This window comes from Mastigoproctus giganteus, chromosome 5, assembly GCF_048544385.1.
Source record: "Mastigoproctus giganteus isolate SK-2022 chromosome 5, ASM4854438v1, whole genome shotgun sequence".
Classification (NCBI taxonomy): domain Eukaryota; kingdom Metazoa; phylum Arthropoda; class Arachnida; order Uropygi; family Thelyphonidae; genus Mastigoproctus; species Mastigoproctus giganteus.
The window spans coordinates 188203442-188219304 of NC_143579.1; the positions used below are offsets into that span (position 1 = coordinate 188203442).

A 15863-nucleotide genomic window follows, 5' to 3' on the forward strand; every position below is an offset into this window, starting at 1 on the left:
ACTGGGTAGAGGACTTGGATAATCTTCTCTTAGGGGATGAGAGGAGGCACATGGATTTATGAAGCTCAAGGATTGCTTGAAGTTCTTGTGTCTATTGTAGAAAAGTCCTTTTTTGTGTTGATGGGTTTGTCAGATAGCTTCCTTTGTGAACGTCGAGAGATTCCTGATAGGTCAGGATAAAGATCAATATCCTGTTGGTGTTTTCTTTGATTCCATTCAGGATATGTTCTGTGAATTGAGTTTTGGGTTCATTATAAGATGGGGGGTGCGCTGAACAGTTTGCTGTAGGTGAATTTGACGCATTTCAAATACAGTCTGGGCAAAAGTAGTGAAGGCTTTGTAGTTGGTTTCGTCAATTACGTAGAGATGTTCCTGCCCACTGGGTATATTTCCAGTTCTGGTAAATAGGAGACTTCTGGGTAAATCATAAAGAGGGCAATTATACATGAGGTGAATCCAGTCTTCATTGTCACCGCATGTGCAGAGAGGAGAATCGGTGAGACCCAGGGCATGCAGCATGGCCCGAAACGATCCATGACCAGTGAGGAAGAACGAGACGTGAAGGCCTGGTGAGTACCACGGAGGAGGTTTTGGTGCAGTTATCATAACTTGTGGAAGAAATCTTTTAGTTGTTTCACCTTTGGCTGTTTGCTCCCAAGATCTTTGCCAATGCTGGAAGAGCTTAGAGTAAATCTGTTTCATTTCGTTTTTTTGGATCGTTAGCTATATCGAGTGTTATATCCAGAATGGTGGTGGGAATTCTTCTCTTTATGAGGTATGCAAGGCCATGACGAATAACCTCCAGGTCCAGAGGAAGAGTACCTGCTAAGACCTGCAGGGCAGGATTACTGACTGTGCGGCAAGCTCTAGTCACGGTGAGTAGGATATTGCGTTGAATTGAATGTATCTTTGCTTTATTACGCATACTCAGTCAAGTCGGAACTGCCCGTCAGAATACGATTCACGCCAGGTTGGAGCTGGCGGTGACTTGCGGGCTGACCGCGACTCACAACACTAAAGTGCAGGATTACCAAAACGATAATTATTGAATAGTTATATTAGATATAAGGTTTTATCAAGGTAATAAATAATACTTTAATTAACAGACGAAAAGTGGCGATTTTTACTCCTTCTTTCCTCAAGATATTATTTTGAGGCATTAATATTTCAGTTCGTGTGTTTTCCTCGTAACCTCACTGTTTCAAGAAGCTGCCGTTCGCTCACATCTCTTATTTAAGTTACGCCTTTTTTTAATTTTTTTTTAAGGTATTTAGAGCGGCGGCTTCGAATGCGTATAAGCAGTAAATATAAGATAAAATCGCTGTTTTTATCGGATGTGTTGAATTTGGTTTCTTTGCGGTAAATATTAAAAGAAATAAGTTGAAGCTTTAATTGTTTACATTTCATAAAACAATAAAAACGTCCGAAAAATGTTTAGTTGGATTGGAACAACGTAAACTTGTCATTAGAGTAAAATCGCTTTTATTTTGGGATATTGTTCAGATTGATACAATTGCGTTGCACTTTAATTTTCCTAATTGTCCAGACGTCGTAGTAATATATATATATATATATATATATATGTACACAGGGTGTCCCAAAAGGCGCCTCTGTAGCCAGGTGGGAAGGAGCAGCAGTGCGTAGCACACGCTTCTTGATTACACCGGGGTTCGAGCCCGTCACCACCAAATACGGAGGATGCGGAAAGGTCAGGGATTGACCACCGCATATTCTCGGAGCAATATGGCCTTAGTTGCTAATGCTCCTAAAAAAAAAAAAAAACCAAAAAAAAACCAAAAGGTGTCCCAAAAATATTGGTACAAACGTTTAGGGGAGGTAGGTAACATCTAAAGGAATTGAATCGCATAGGAAACCATAACCGGAAACGTCACGGGAAAGTAGTAGCAGAGGCACAAGAATCAGAAATGACACAAGACAGTAATTAGTGGCAAACATTTATTTGACATGATATTAACAGTGGAGTACGAGATGGGTGCATTTCATGATGTTACAACAGATGCTTGAAGGTTTCACCATGAGACGCGATGCATGTGTGACACCGACGCAGCATGGATTGGCGGACATGGCCGAACACACCTGGCGTTTCTCTGACAGTAGCTGCAGTGCAGACGAGTCTCGCCACGAGATCCATTTCTGTCTCCACAGTCGATTCATACACAATAGATTTGAGGGCCCCCCACAGAAAGAAATCAAGGCTCGATAAATCAGGTGAGCATGGGGGCCAGGCAACGGGTCCACCACGGCCAATCCATCGACGCCCAAAATGCCTATTCAAATGGTCACGAACACACCTTCCATAATGGGCAGGGGCCCCGTCATGTTGAAACCAAATGTTGCGTCTCATTTGCTGGAACATCATCAGGTAACCCTGGTAGAACTTGTTTAAGAAAGATCCGATATTTAGTGGAGTTAATGCGGGATGGTAACAGGTATGGGCCGACTAAGCAGTCACCGACCATACCTGCCCACACATTTATTGCGAAGCGATGTTGTGCCACATGGGGGCGCACACGTGTGGGTTGTCGTGAGCCCACTCATGAGCATTGTGCTGATGGAATAAGCCTTCCTGAGTGAAATAAGCGTCATCCGTGAACAAAACATATGCTGGAAAATTCAAGTCTTGAACACTTTCTTGGAGAAACCACTGCGCAGTAACTGAACCCTTTGGAGATGAAAGGGGTGTAAGGAATTGTGCCAGACACGCTGTACACTGCAACGAGACTCCTAAGGCAGAGGCAACGGCATGTGTGCTGGCAGTAGGATTATTCTGGACGGCATTCAACACACTTTCTTCCATGGTGGAAGTTTGCGTCGAACGTGGTCTGCCCGCACCACTCTTGTTACCTCTAAATGACCCATAATCGCACAAATTTTGATGCACACGCACAAACAAACGGTGGTCCGGTACATGTCTGTCTGGGAAACTTTCTCCATTAATTTGTTGAGCGGCTCATCTATTGCCCTCTGCTAATCCATACACTAGGTGCATGTCTGCCAGCTCACAGTTCGTATATCGTTGCATGCTCTTCGTGCGGCGACTACTGTGCCGTCTACCGACTTATGGTGACGTTTCTGGTTAAGGGTTAATATGCGATTCACATTCCTTTAGAAGTTACCTACCTCCCCTAAACGTTTGTACCAATATTTTTGAGACACCCTGTATATATATATATAGTGTCAAAACTAGAAAAAGTGAGCCCCCAGAAAATACTGATTAATACTATACTCAATAATAATGACCCCCAATAAATGGGCCCCTATTTGACTGGCCCCCTCAGTCACAAATCCTTAAAAATTGCATTTTTCCCTGGAAGCAGCATCTGTGTACCATTTCACTTCTATTTAGTGCAGTTTCTCTAGCTAACAATAAATATTTTCATGGGAAAAATATTATTGTTTGTAGACAGTAAATTTTATCATAAACTCATAAACATAACTAAAAAACTTACTTTTTTACTCAATTTATTTTTTTTTGTTTCAGGCAGTGGGCCCCAATATACTGCATTGGCATAGTAATGCCACTGTATATATAAACTAAAATAGGATATTTGCCAGTAGCATGGCAAAACAGTAGAGTGAAAATGAACCAAATAAAATAACAAAAAAAATAGGGGGAGAGGGAATAAAGAAGAAGAGGGTAGTGTTGAAGCAATGTTCCTAAAATAATTTATTAAATTAAAATTAAACATATTAAGCCTGGGACTGTATATATATATATATATATATATATGTATGTATATATATGTACATACATATATATATATATATATGTGTGTGTGTATATATATATATTTACCCCAGGGGCTCACATCTGGTAAGTATGGGCTTGGCAAAACCCGGAATCCTGACTCTCTCTCTCTCTCTCTCTCTCTCTCTCTCTGTCTCTCTCTCTCTCTCTTTCAGGGTAATGCAGGAATTTTTTTTTTTTTTGGCTGGTGCAGCATAAGCTTCAGGCTTCCTTGACCATATGGCTAATAATAATAATAATTATATATATATATATGTATATGTGTGTGTGTGTGTGTGTGTATATATATATATATATATATTATTATTAGCCACAATTTGATACTGTTGTGCATGGAAGACTACTGTACCAATTGGAGCAGAATGGTATTAAGCATAAGTTGCTACAATGGATAAAAGGATGGTTGAGTGGGAGAAGACTGAGGGTGGTAATCAATGGATGCTGCTCTTCATGGACTAATGTTATTAGTGGAGTCCCACAGGGTTTGGTGTTGGGTCCACTATTTTGTATATTTATCATTGATATTGATGAAGGTATATCAGGCTTAGTGTCGAAGTTTGCAGATGATACAAAGGTTGGCAGGGTTGTTAATGACAGTGTGCTACTGCAACAGGATCTAGAAAATTTGGGCAGATGAGCTGAGAAGTGGCAACTGAAGTTTAACATTGACAAATGCAAAGTACTGCATTTGGTGGTGTACACTTAAGGTGGTAGAAAATGAAAAAGACCTGGGAGTGCAGGCAGATATGAAGTTTTCTGAGCAATGCAGACAGGCTGCCAGGGCAGGTCATGGGGTTTTGTCAATGATATACAAGAATTTTGGTAGCAGGGAAAAGGAAGTGATTGTCCCTCTATAAGGCAATGATCAGGCCACGCCTTGAGTACTGCATACAGGTCTGGAGGACTCATTTTAGGAAGGATGTAGATTTGCTTGAGCGTGTACAGAGAAGGGCAACACGATTGGTGAGGAGAATGAAGGGATCCTCTTACCAAGAGAGGCTTAAGTTCTGTAAATTGCAGCGGCTGGAGACTAGGAACCTGCGAGGTGATCTGATTGAGGTATATAAGCCCCTGAATGGGTTGAGCAACCTGAATTCTGATGGGATTCTTCCACTTGTTCAGATTACGAACCTAAGGGGGCATAAATTGAAATTGAGGAAAGATAGATGTAGAATAGATGAGGGGAAATTTGCCTTTAGCCAGCTGGTGGTTAATTGCTGGAACAAACTTCCATCTGTCATTGTGGAGGTTGATAGGTTAAATAAATTTAAGGAGGAACTGGACAAACATTTAGAGGGAATTGTGTTGTAAATTTTTTTTTTTGCTGATGCTGCATAAGCTCATACATTTGTTTTCTTTGCATCACATGCCACCACTACTATTACTACTACATGGTCCAAGGAAGCCTGAGGCTCATGATGCACCAGCCAAAAAAAAATTTCTGAATTAGCCTTGGAAAGAAAGAACCAGAGTCAGAAGCTGAAAGGAATCACCAAGAAAGAGAAGAATGATGATATCCAGCTCAGGACCCTGGGTGTGTGCCAAGCCCATACTCACCACATGTGAGCCCCTGGTGTATAATATATATATATTTTTAGGAAGGATGTAGATTTGCTTGAGCATGTACGCTCAAGCTTGAGCTTGAGCGTATAAGTATATATATATATATATATATATATATATGTATATATATATATATATATACATATATATACTGTGCTGTCACTTTATTTATTATGTACACCCCTGCTGTGCACACAAATTGTTTGTCCCACAACGTTTCAAGTCAGATGACCACAGTTGTAGATATAAATGCAGCAGAACAACCTTTCTAGTATCAGTTAAGCATACAAACCATAGCAAGAATGGGGAAAATAATGAACTAATGGACTTCGAAAATGGCATGGTAGTAGGTGCAAGACAGGGTGGACAAAGCAACTCTGAAAACGGCAGTTCCCCTCAACTTTTCATGCACCACAGTTTCAAGGGTATATTGAGAATGGTGCGACGACCAGAAAACATCCTCTTAACTGCACTCCTGGGGAAAAAAATTGCTTGTTGATGAGAGAGGTCAGAGGAGGATGGCTAGAATTGTGCAAGCAAACAGACGGGCCACAATGTCGCACATCACTTCAGAATACAATCTTGGTGTGCAGAACAAAATATTACAATGGACCACTAGTCTCACTTTGTCGCGAATGGGCTACAACAGCCGATGGCCACATCGCGTACCTTTGTTATCAATGAAGAACAAGAGAGCACGCCTCCTGTGGGCACAGCAACACTAGCACTGGACTATCGAGGATTGGAAAACAGTTGCTTGGTCTCACGAGTTGAAGTTCCTGGTGCATCACATTGATGGAAGGTTCAAAATTTGGCGAAAACAACATGAAGACATGACAGGTCCATGAATCCCTGGACCTGTCATGTCTGACGACTACTGTGCAAGGTGGTGGGGTCAGTGTTATGTTGTGGGGAATGTTTTCTTGGCACACATTGGGTCCATTGATACCCATATATTCACGTCTGAATGCCACATCGTACTTAAACATCATTGCTGACCAAGTGCATCCGTTCATGTTGACAGTTTATCCTCAGTCAGATGGTTACTTCCAGCAGGATAATGCACCAGTGCACAAAGCCCAAATCACTATGAATGGTTCCAGGAACATGACAATGACTTTTCTTTGCTGCAGTAGCCCACTCAGTCCTTGGATCTCAATCCTATTGAACATCTTTGGGATGAGCTGGAAAGGGCTGTTCGCTGCAGGCCTACACCTCCATTGAATCTCAAGGAACTGCGTGACACATTCATGTCTGCATGGTACTCCATTCCTGCAGAACGTTTTCAGCATCTTGTTCAATCCATGCCTAGATGAATTCAGGCTATTTTGAAGGCTAAAGGAGGCTCAACACACTACTAGGTAGGTGTACCTAATAAAGTGGCAGCACAGTGTATATATATATATATATATAGCTTAACTGGCTTAATTTGGTCCTAGCAGGACCAAATTAAGGTCCCCCAACTGCTGTGTATTTTGAAACCTCAGCTCCAGGAAACAGTCAATGTCGGGAATGTATTTTGAATCCCAATGACTGATTTACAGTGAAACCCCCAAGGGCTTACATCTGGTTAGTATGGGCTTGGCACACCCAGGGTCCCGAGCTGGATATCATTATTCTTCTCTTTCTTGGTGATTCCCTTCTACTTCTGACTCTCTCTCTCTCTCTCTCTCAGAGTAATTGAGAAATTTTTTTGGCTGGTGCAGCATAAACCTCAGGCTTCCTTGCACCATATGGCTAATAATAATAATAATAATAATAATAATATTAATAATATTTTAATTGTTCTATAAAATGTTTGATACAGAAACCATTTTTTATTGAGAGCAGAAGGTAAATTGGGATCAGGCTTCGTATTCTGTATTATTATTAAAATGGAAAAATGATGCAGGAAAGCAAATTTATCTGGGTCTGCTAAAAATAAAAATTAAAAAAATATATTATTCCATCACATAAAGTGCCCATCAAATTCCTTCTTGAATTTTTCCAAACTCACTGCATCAGTCATCCTTTAAAACGACTTATTCCAATGTTCTGCATGCTGTCTGAAGGTAAACTAAATAAGACATAGTCTACTGTGGCTGCCTGCATTTGTATATTTTTGCCTTCTAGTTCTTGTCTTACTCAGCAGTGAGAATATTCCTCCATTTCACAATCCCTTATTCCACCTAATTGCCTTATATGCTTCAGCCATATCAGTACCTTTCTTTTGATGTGGTCTTCTGGATACAGTATTCCAAGTGTGGTCTCACCCTAATTAATGAAACTTTTCAGAATGTTTCTATTAGGATAGTAATTGAGCTGCAATAGAATATTGGGACGAGGTGGCGAATGCATTTTCTGGGCCAGCCGGCATCCGAAAGTGAGAGGTTGCAAGTTTGGCCCTGTACATTGCCACAAAAAATGCATGACTCATTATGAACTGCATTCCTGAAAATCCAGATCTGTTTAATGGATTTCAGTGAAAGGTACTGGTGATTTTCTTGCTCTTCACTAAGAATGGTTATTAAACATTATATTGTAATGTAAGCTAGTTGGAGAGATTGTTTGAGATAACGTAAGATAGTTCCACTTTAATGGAGTGGATGTAGCTGATCTAGTGTTAGATGCAACTGTTCTTTGGGGAAAAAAAGGGGGAGTTTCCTGCAGTGAAATAGAATACTGTGGCAAGCTGTGGTCTGATGTAATGCTGTTGTCTGCCCTTTTTGATGCTGGGATTTCACAGGATTCAAGGCTAAGTCAAAAATGTAATTCTGTGTCTGTGCCAAATTCATAAGTTTTAGGTTTTGCAATAGTCATAATAGCCATTGGCTGTATTCGGCCACTCTGAAGACAGAATAATATAGTGGGGTTCCTTGTGCCATGCAAATTTCTTTATATTAAGAGTGCACATATCAGTCAGCAGGATAACTGAGATTATGACTGGATTTTGGCTACTATAGTTTCTTGCGCTGCATAACTTGTGTGATTATTATATTGTGGATTCTCATTTGAAGTTCCTTGTGCCACTTTGGGTGAACCAGTGTCAAATGGAATGTGTGCTCAAAATTCAAATAGTTTGGACAGTATGGCTTGAAGCATTCCCTTGTGATGAGATGGTATGACAGGGGCAAATGTGATTACTGGCATTGCACTGACTTGCTATATGGCTCTATATATTGTAATCAATGATTACAAGAATCTTTGGTAGCTTTTATATGGTTGGGAATGCTTAGTGAGATTAAGATATATGGAATAGGTCAACCTTGAAGACACATTCATTACTTTGTAGAGTTCACAGGATATGAAGAAGGATCTTTATTGCAATGCTTAGAATGGTAATTTAAATAATAGTATTGTAACAGCCCATCACGGTACAGTGGTCAGGGGTTAACAATGTACCACAGAGACATTATTGCTTCCATAAGCCAAAAATACATAAATAAATAATAGAATGATACATAAATGAAATAAAGTACAGGAAAATATGGCTCCTTGAAATGTGAATCCACCTGAACTATGTTGCACTTGTGTGGATAAGATCTGAATAACCAACGATGAAAATTAACGCTGATAGCTTCTTGGAATTTAGTCACCCCTACCTCAACAAAAAATTCTAAAATGTGATAATCTTATCTTAACCCCAGGAGCTCACATCTGGTGAGTATGGGCTTGGCACACCTGGGGTCCTGAGTTGGTTATCACATTCTTCTCTTTCTTGGTGATTCCCTTCTACTTTTGATGCTCTCCCCCCCCCCCTCTCTCTCTCAGGGTGACTCAGGGAATTTTTTTTTTTTTTTTTTGACTGGTGCAGCATAAGCCTCAGGCTTCCTTGCACCATGTAACTAATAATAATCTGTTTGTTATTTGGTTTTTAGGAGCATTAGCAACTAGGGCCATATTACTCCGGGAATATGCGGTGGTCATTCCCTGACCTTTCTGCATCTTCCGTATTTGGTGGTGACGGGATCGAACCCCGGTCTAATCAAGAAGCGTGTGTTATGCACTGCTGCTGCTCCTTTCCACCTGGCTACGGAGGCACCTAATAATAATCTCTGAGTACTATATTCCTGAAGTTGTCACTAGAAGTCTTCTCAGAATTTACACTCGGTATTGGAGGTTAATGAAGGACTAACTACAGTCATTTCAACCCTTGAGAAATTCTAGAATGTGATATCTTATCTCTGAGTATTACATTCCTGATCTGGATGTATTATTATTATTATTATTAATAGCCATATGATGCAAGGAAGCCTGAGGCTTATGCTGCACCAGGAAAAAAAAAAAGTTCCTGAGTTACCCTGAGACAGAGAGAGAGAGAGTCAAAAGTAGAAGGGAATCACAAAGAAAGAGAAGAATGATGATATCCAGCTCAGGACCCTGGGTGTGCCAAGCCCATACTCACCAGATGTGAGCCCCCGGGGTTAAGATATAGACATTACAGAAACTGCCTTCTTTTTTTTTTACTGTCTTTTATCTATATGATATTGTGAATACATAGCAAGGGTTGTCAAAAGTTGGCCAGGACTTTTTCTCTTTTTAATAAATTTAAAAAGAGGGAAAAAAAAGCCCCTTTTGCCTCTTGTTTGCACTCACAGGTAGCACAATGCATATAAGCATCCTTTCCACGTCAGTTGGAAAAGGCTCGGGTTTGAATCCCATCAATGACACAGGGCATTTTTATGGACTTTTTCACAACATGGCTGAATTAGTTGGACTCAGGCAAGGGTTACATGGCTCTTGATCTCAGAACCTCAGGTTTTTCATCCAGCAAAAAGGCAAATCAACCACACAATGCATGCAGTTTACAAATCACTGATGCAGCTATAAAACCCTACAACAGCAATACAAATCTTTCTCATCCTAAATTTCTTGCCCCCCCATTCCCAATCAGTAAACTGCTAGGTTTCTGTTTCCCCAAATATAATACCTTGTATTTGGTAGCATTAAATTTTAGCTGTCATTTTTCAGACTGTATTTGCAAATTGTCCATTATGTGAGGAATAGCAACAATGTTGACCTGTTTCTCCCCAATTAAAAATGAATGGTAAACTAGCAATTTGTCAAATTTCCAAACAATCAGCCAGATTCTGTTATAGACATTGTTGTTAATACAGCTCACAATAGTTCCTATTTTCAGTTTTTGTCTCTGTGGTGGTAAGCCAGAAAATAAAAGAGGCCAAGTATCCAAGTCAATAGTGCAACATTACTGCATTGTTGTTTGTATTTCCCCTGATTTGTTGTCAGGAACCAATAAATGTCCTGAAATATTATTAGCTTGCATCACACAAAACACATCTGCATGTGCAGAGGCAGATTTACTGTGGAGCTAATGAAGCTTGAGCTTCAGGGCTCCACAGTTGCATGGGCCCCATCCAAGGCCCTGGGAGGGATCCCATACAAAGTGCCCACATGGTCATATTCTTATAAAATATCTTACTTTTGCAAATTCTTTGTCTCCGCTGTCTCTTTGATTGCTGATTTTACATGAAATACTGACACTGATGAAGATAACATAAAACTCAAAATAAGCCACTACAACGAGGATTTCGATGACAACTAGTTAATGAGTGTTGTCAATTCAGAGAGTATTTAAGATTAGTCATTGCACAAGAAAACTTGAAATGTTTGTTCATATATGAAAGAAACTTGTTAGAGGTTTTCCCAAATTTGATAACAATCCTAAAATTTTACATGGCATTACCAATAACGAGTTGTGAAGCTGAAAGAAACTTTTCTAAACTATCAATAATAATAAAAAAAACAAATTTCGATCAACCATGCTAGAGAAAAGACTGAATTATCTTTCTATTCTCTCTATAGAAAATGATATTACAAAATCATTATCATATGAAGAGACAATCAAAGATTGTGCAGTAAAAAAAATAGGAAAAATGTCTTATAGAGGTGTGTCAGGCAGTTAATAAAAATATTTTGTTATTTTTCATGGATATTGTAATGTTTGCAGTATTTGTCAGCTTTTTTAAATTTGTAATTGTTGTGATTTCTTTTCTCATTCTAAATAAATATTCACTTTCATACCTAATTTTGTATTCTTTTTCTTAAAGAGGGTCCCCAAAAATTGAATAAATGAATCTGTTTCTGTATCTAGATTTAGTATTATTAAAGCCAAATGATGCAAGGAAACAGCCTTTTTTTGCATTATCAAAATAAATAAATAAATAAATAAAATTAATAAAATAATAATATAAAATAAAATAAAAGAAAATATTCATACTATTTCCATTCCGATTCTGCTTTGAAACCAGTCTCTCGATCTCTGCCATGTTGGCAAGCAACTTCCAGTGTCTGACAACCTGCTCGTGAAACTCATGGGAGCCAGTCTTCTGTTATTCCCAGAGAGTTTATATTTGTGTGGTCCAAATCATTTAAGTTATTTTTAATATGTGCATCAATTTGCCCTCATCACTAATCTGGTCACCCTTCTTTGAACTCTCTCCAGAAGTTCTATTTCTTTTTTTAGGTATAATCTCCTGACATGAATATAATATTTCAAATGCAGTCTAGCCATCATCTTGTATAGAGGTATATTGAGATCCTTCGCCTTACCAGCAAAGGTCACATAAGGGACACCATATACCTTTCTGGTCATCTGTTTAATTGCATCAAAAATTTCATGTCAAATTAAATTGTAACACTCTAGTCTTTTTTGTCTTGAACCACTTATAGCCCCCCCCCCCCAGCTTATATGTGACTCTGTAACATTAGCATTTGCATTAGCATTAATAGAGGCATATGATGCAAGAAAGCAAGCTTATGCAGCATCAGCCAGAAAAAAATAAATAAATAAAAAATAAACTTCCACTTCACCCCTCCATTCGTTTGAAATACCTATCCAGCTGAGAATTAAATTTATTTAGGCTATCAACTTCCACAACAAGGGATGGAAGTCTGTTCCACCAACCAACTACCCGCTGGCTAAAGACAAATTTCCGCACATCTATCCTACATCTCTCTTTCCTCAATTTGAATTTATACCCTCTCAGGTGATTATTCCGAGCAAGAGGCAGAATCCCATCAGCATTGAGCATGCTCAAACCATTCAAGGCTTTATACACCTCAATCAGATCACCTCGCCGGTGCCTAGTCTCCAGACACTGACACTGTAATTTGCAAAACTTACGCCTTTCTTCGTAAGAGCAACCCTTTGTTCCATTCACTAACCTTGTTGCCCTTCTCTGTACTTGTTCCAGCAGCTCTACATTCTTCTTGAAATGAGGCCTCCAGACCTGTATACAGTACTCAAGGTGTGGCCTGACCATTGCCTTATACAAGGGAATAATCACCTCCATATTCCTGCTAGAAAAATTCCTGTATATCATTGATAAGACACCATGAGCTACTCTTGCAGCCCGTCTGCACTGCTCAGAGAACTTCATATCTGCCTGCACGACCACCCCCAGGTCCCTTTCATTCTCTATCACTGTCAGTGTAGTACCACAGAGTCGATACTTTGCTCTGGGGTTGCTGTTTCCCATATGTAGTACTTTACATTTGTCAATGATAAACTTCATTTGCCACCTGAGGGCGCTGATTCTCTTTAGAAAATACAGCTGCGAGTTACAGGCTCCAAAAAAAACGATAAGTGTTTGCTTTTTATTTACATAATTGTTATTTTATATTGTACTTAATACGTATTCTTATAGTTCTAATTACGCTGGTTATTTTTATTTTAATTTATATAAACAGTTTTTGTAGATATACGTAATACTTTATAAAACCGTTATTTCGTTCGAATCTTGCAGGCATTGTTTTTTGTATATAGTGATAGGGAATTCAAATTTTTAATTGAGGTAGCTAGGTAGCTCTACATATAATTATAGAAACAGTAATACGCTTCACTGTTTCTATTAGATAGCGTAGTATTGACATTTAATTTAATTTAATTTATTGATCTTATTAATTTAAAATATCATGCCCCAAACTAGAGCAGCAAAGCAACAGGCACAAGTGGCAGGAGTGCTTGACTCGGGGGAGAACTGAGGGGCGCAATTCTCCAATGCATCACAGCCTAAAAAAATGTGCAACTTGTGAAATGTTTGCCGAACTGTCTGGAACGGAACATAATATTTCCATGGGGGATGTCTTTGTGTGTGCGCGTTGTAAGGAGTGTAAGGAAATCAGGCGACAACTCAGCGTTGTTATAGGCCTATATGAGAGTTTGAAGGACAGGGTGGATGCCCTCGAAAGATCTAAATTGAGGGACCCATCAGGCTCTCAGCTGCCCACATCAATGCCAGAGCTTGCACTTGGTCATCACGCAACACAGCGGCAACCCCCAAGGCAGATTGCGCTGGTCCCAAAGGAACTAGTAGTTGTTGGTGACTCTATTGTCAGGGAAACGGGAAACATCCTTTGTAAAAAGAATAGGTGGAACAGGACCAGGGTATGTCTGCCAGAGGCAAAGGTTGATGACGTTGTAGAGCAGATATCATCTTTTAGGGGCACAAAAGGTGATATAGTTTTACACGTTGGCACTAATGATATTAAGAGTAGGAGACCGGCAGAATTACTTAACAAGTACAGGTCACTGATGAAAAAAAGCTGTGAAGTAGGGTTGAATTTGAAAGTGTCTGCAATTCTCCCCAGACACGATAGGAGGGAGTATATGATGAGAGCCTTGTCGATCAATTCGGCCCTGGAAAGATTGTGCAAGGCTCAAGGAATAGAATTTTTTTCAGCCTGGACTGTACTTGTTAACAGGAGAGACTGCTTCTACAGGGATGGGATACACTTAAATAGAAAGGGTGCAAGAATATTTGCTGATGCTATCGAGGCAGTGTTAGGTGGGTCGGAAAACTGATAGCTTGGGGGGATACAAGGACTAATAGTTTAACAGTAGCCATAGGCAGAGGTGGTGATTCTTGCACAACTTCTGTTAGAATAAGTAGCGACCTGGAGCGAGGGGTGTTGGGGGTTTCAGGGATGGGTGGCAGTCATCGTGAAACAGGTGGGTATATGGGATGTGTTAGAGTAACTAAGAATAAGAATAGGTGCATGTATACTTGCATGTATACCAATGCTAGAAGTATAGTAAATAAATTTGATGAATTTGAAGTGTTGGTCAAGACATCAAAGGCGGATATTGTTGGGATATCAGAGACGTGGTGTCACACAGATATAAGGAATGCCGAACTGGAATTTGGAGAGTACAATGTGTACAGAAAGGATAGACAGAATAGGAAGGGAGGAGGTGTTTTGCTGTTAATAAAGAAAAACATAAAATCAAAAGAAGTGCATCCAGTTGATATAGATGAACAGTGCACTGTTGAGTTAGTTTCGTGTGACATAAGCACTGTGAATGCAAAAATTAGAGTAGGAGTGTGTTATAGGCCTAATGACTTGAATGAGTACAATGAACAATTGTACAGAGAAATAGAGTGGGCTAGTAAATCGGAATGTCTTATAATGGGGGATTTTAACTTCCCAGATATTGACTGGAACTTGTGGGTTGGGCACTCACACACTAGTCAGACTTTTGTGGATTTATTGGATGATTGTTTTCTGCAGCAGCATGTTTGAGAGGCAACCAGAGAAAGTAATACTCTTGATCTGGTTATCAGCAGTGATCATTTATGTATTAGGAATTTGCAGATAAAAGAACCACTAGGTGGCAGTGATCACAGTGTACTGATGTGGGATTTACTTAAAGATTTAATTACCATCAGGGGTAAAGGAAAGGGTTTTTGCTTATGTAAAGGCGAGTACAGTGGTCTCCGACAGTTTTTAAAATCCATACAGTGGGATCAACTGACGATGTTACCAACAGTAAATTCTAAGTGGGAAGCATTCAAGGAATTAATCGTGGAAGCTACTAAAAGTTTCATACCTATTAAGAAATATTGTTCAAAGTTTAGGCCTAAATGGTTGTCAAATGAACTAATGAGACTCGTAACAGAGAAGGAAAAATGCATGGGATGCATATAAATTATCAAGCGACTCAGATGCCTATAGCAGATATAAGTTAATCTGTAATCAGGTCACAAAGGAGGTTAGGCAGGCGAAAGCTGATTACGAGAAATCCTTGGCAAAAGATGCTAAGAAAAACAGCAAGGATTTCTTTACTTATATAAACTCTAAAAGGAAGGGGATGAATCTGATTGGTCCACTTGACATCGATGGTTCGACTGTTGATGATCCTGCTCAGATAGCAAACAAACTGAATGAGTATTTTGCATCTACATTCACATATGAGGAGTTATTAAGGTTTGAAAATGCCAGAAGGTTATCAAATTGTAGAAAGATACTTAATGATTTTGTAATAACTGAGAGCAAAGTGGAAGAGAAATTGTTTAAGTTAAACGTAAGAAAAGCACCTGGGGTGGATAGGATCTATCCAGTTATATTAAAGGAGGCGGCAAAGCAACTAAGCAAACCCTTAGCTATAATTATGAGAGCATCCATGGACTCAGGGGAAGTTCCCACAGACTGGAGATGTGCAAATGTATCCCCCAATTCACAAAGGGGGATGGAAGGGTGACACGAGTAATTACAGACCAGTTAGTTTAACTTCTGTTCCGGGTAAAATAAT

General features: G+C 39.5%; 1 protein-coding gene across 1 annotated transcript in view; it reads left to right on the forward strand.

Moving 5' to 3' along the window:
• Window positions 1–1036: 1036 nt before the first annotated feature.
• LOC150085942 (phosphorylase b kinase gamma catalytic chain, skeletal muscle/heart isoform-like) overlaps window positions 1037–15863 on the forward strand; it is a 301197-nt gene continuing 286370 nt past the window's right edge. Inside the window, exon 1 of the mRNA XM_090374747.1 lies at window positions 1037–1080. The gene's annotated coding sequence lies outside the window, so the exon portion shown is untranslated. The remainder of the gene's footprint in view (window positions 1081–15863) is intronic.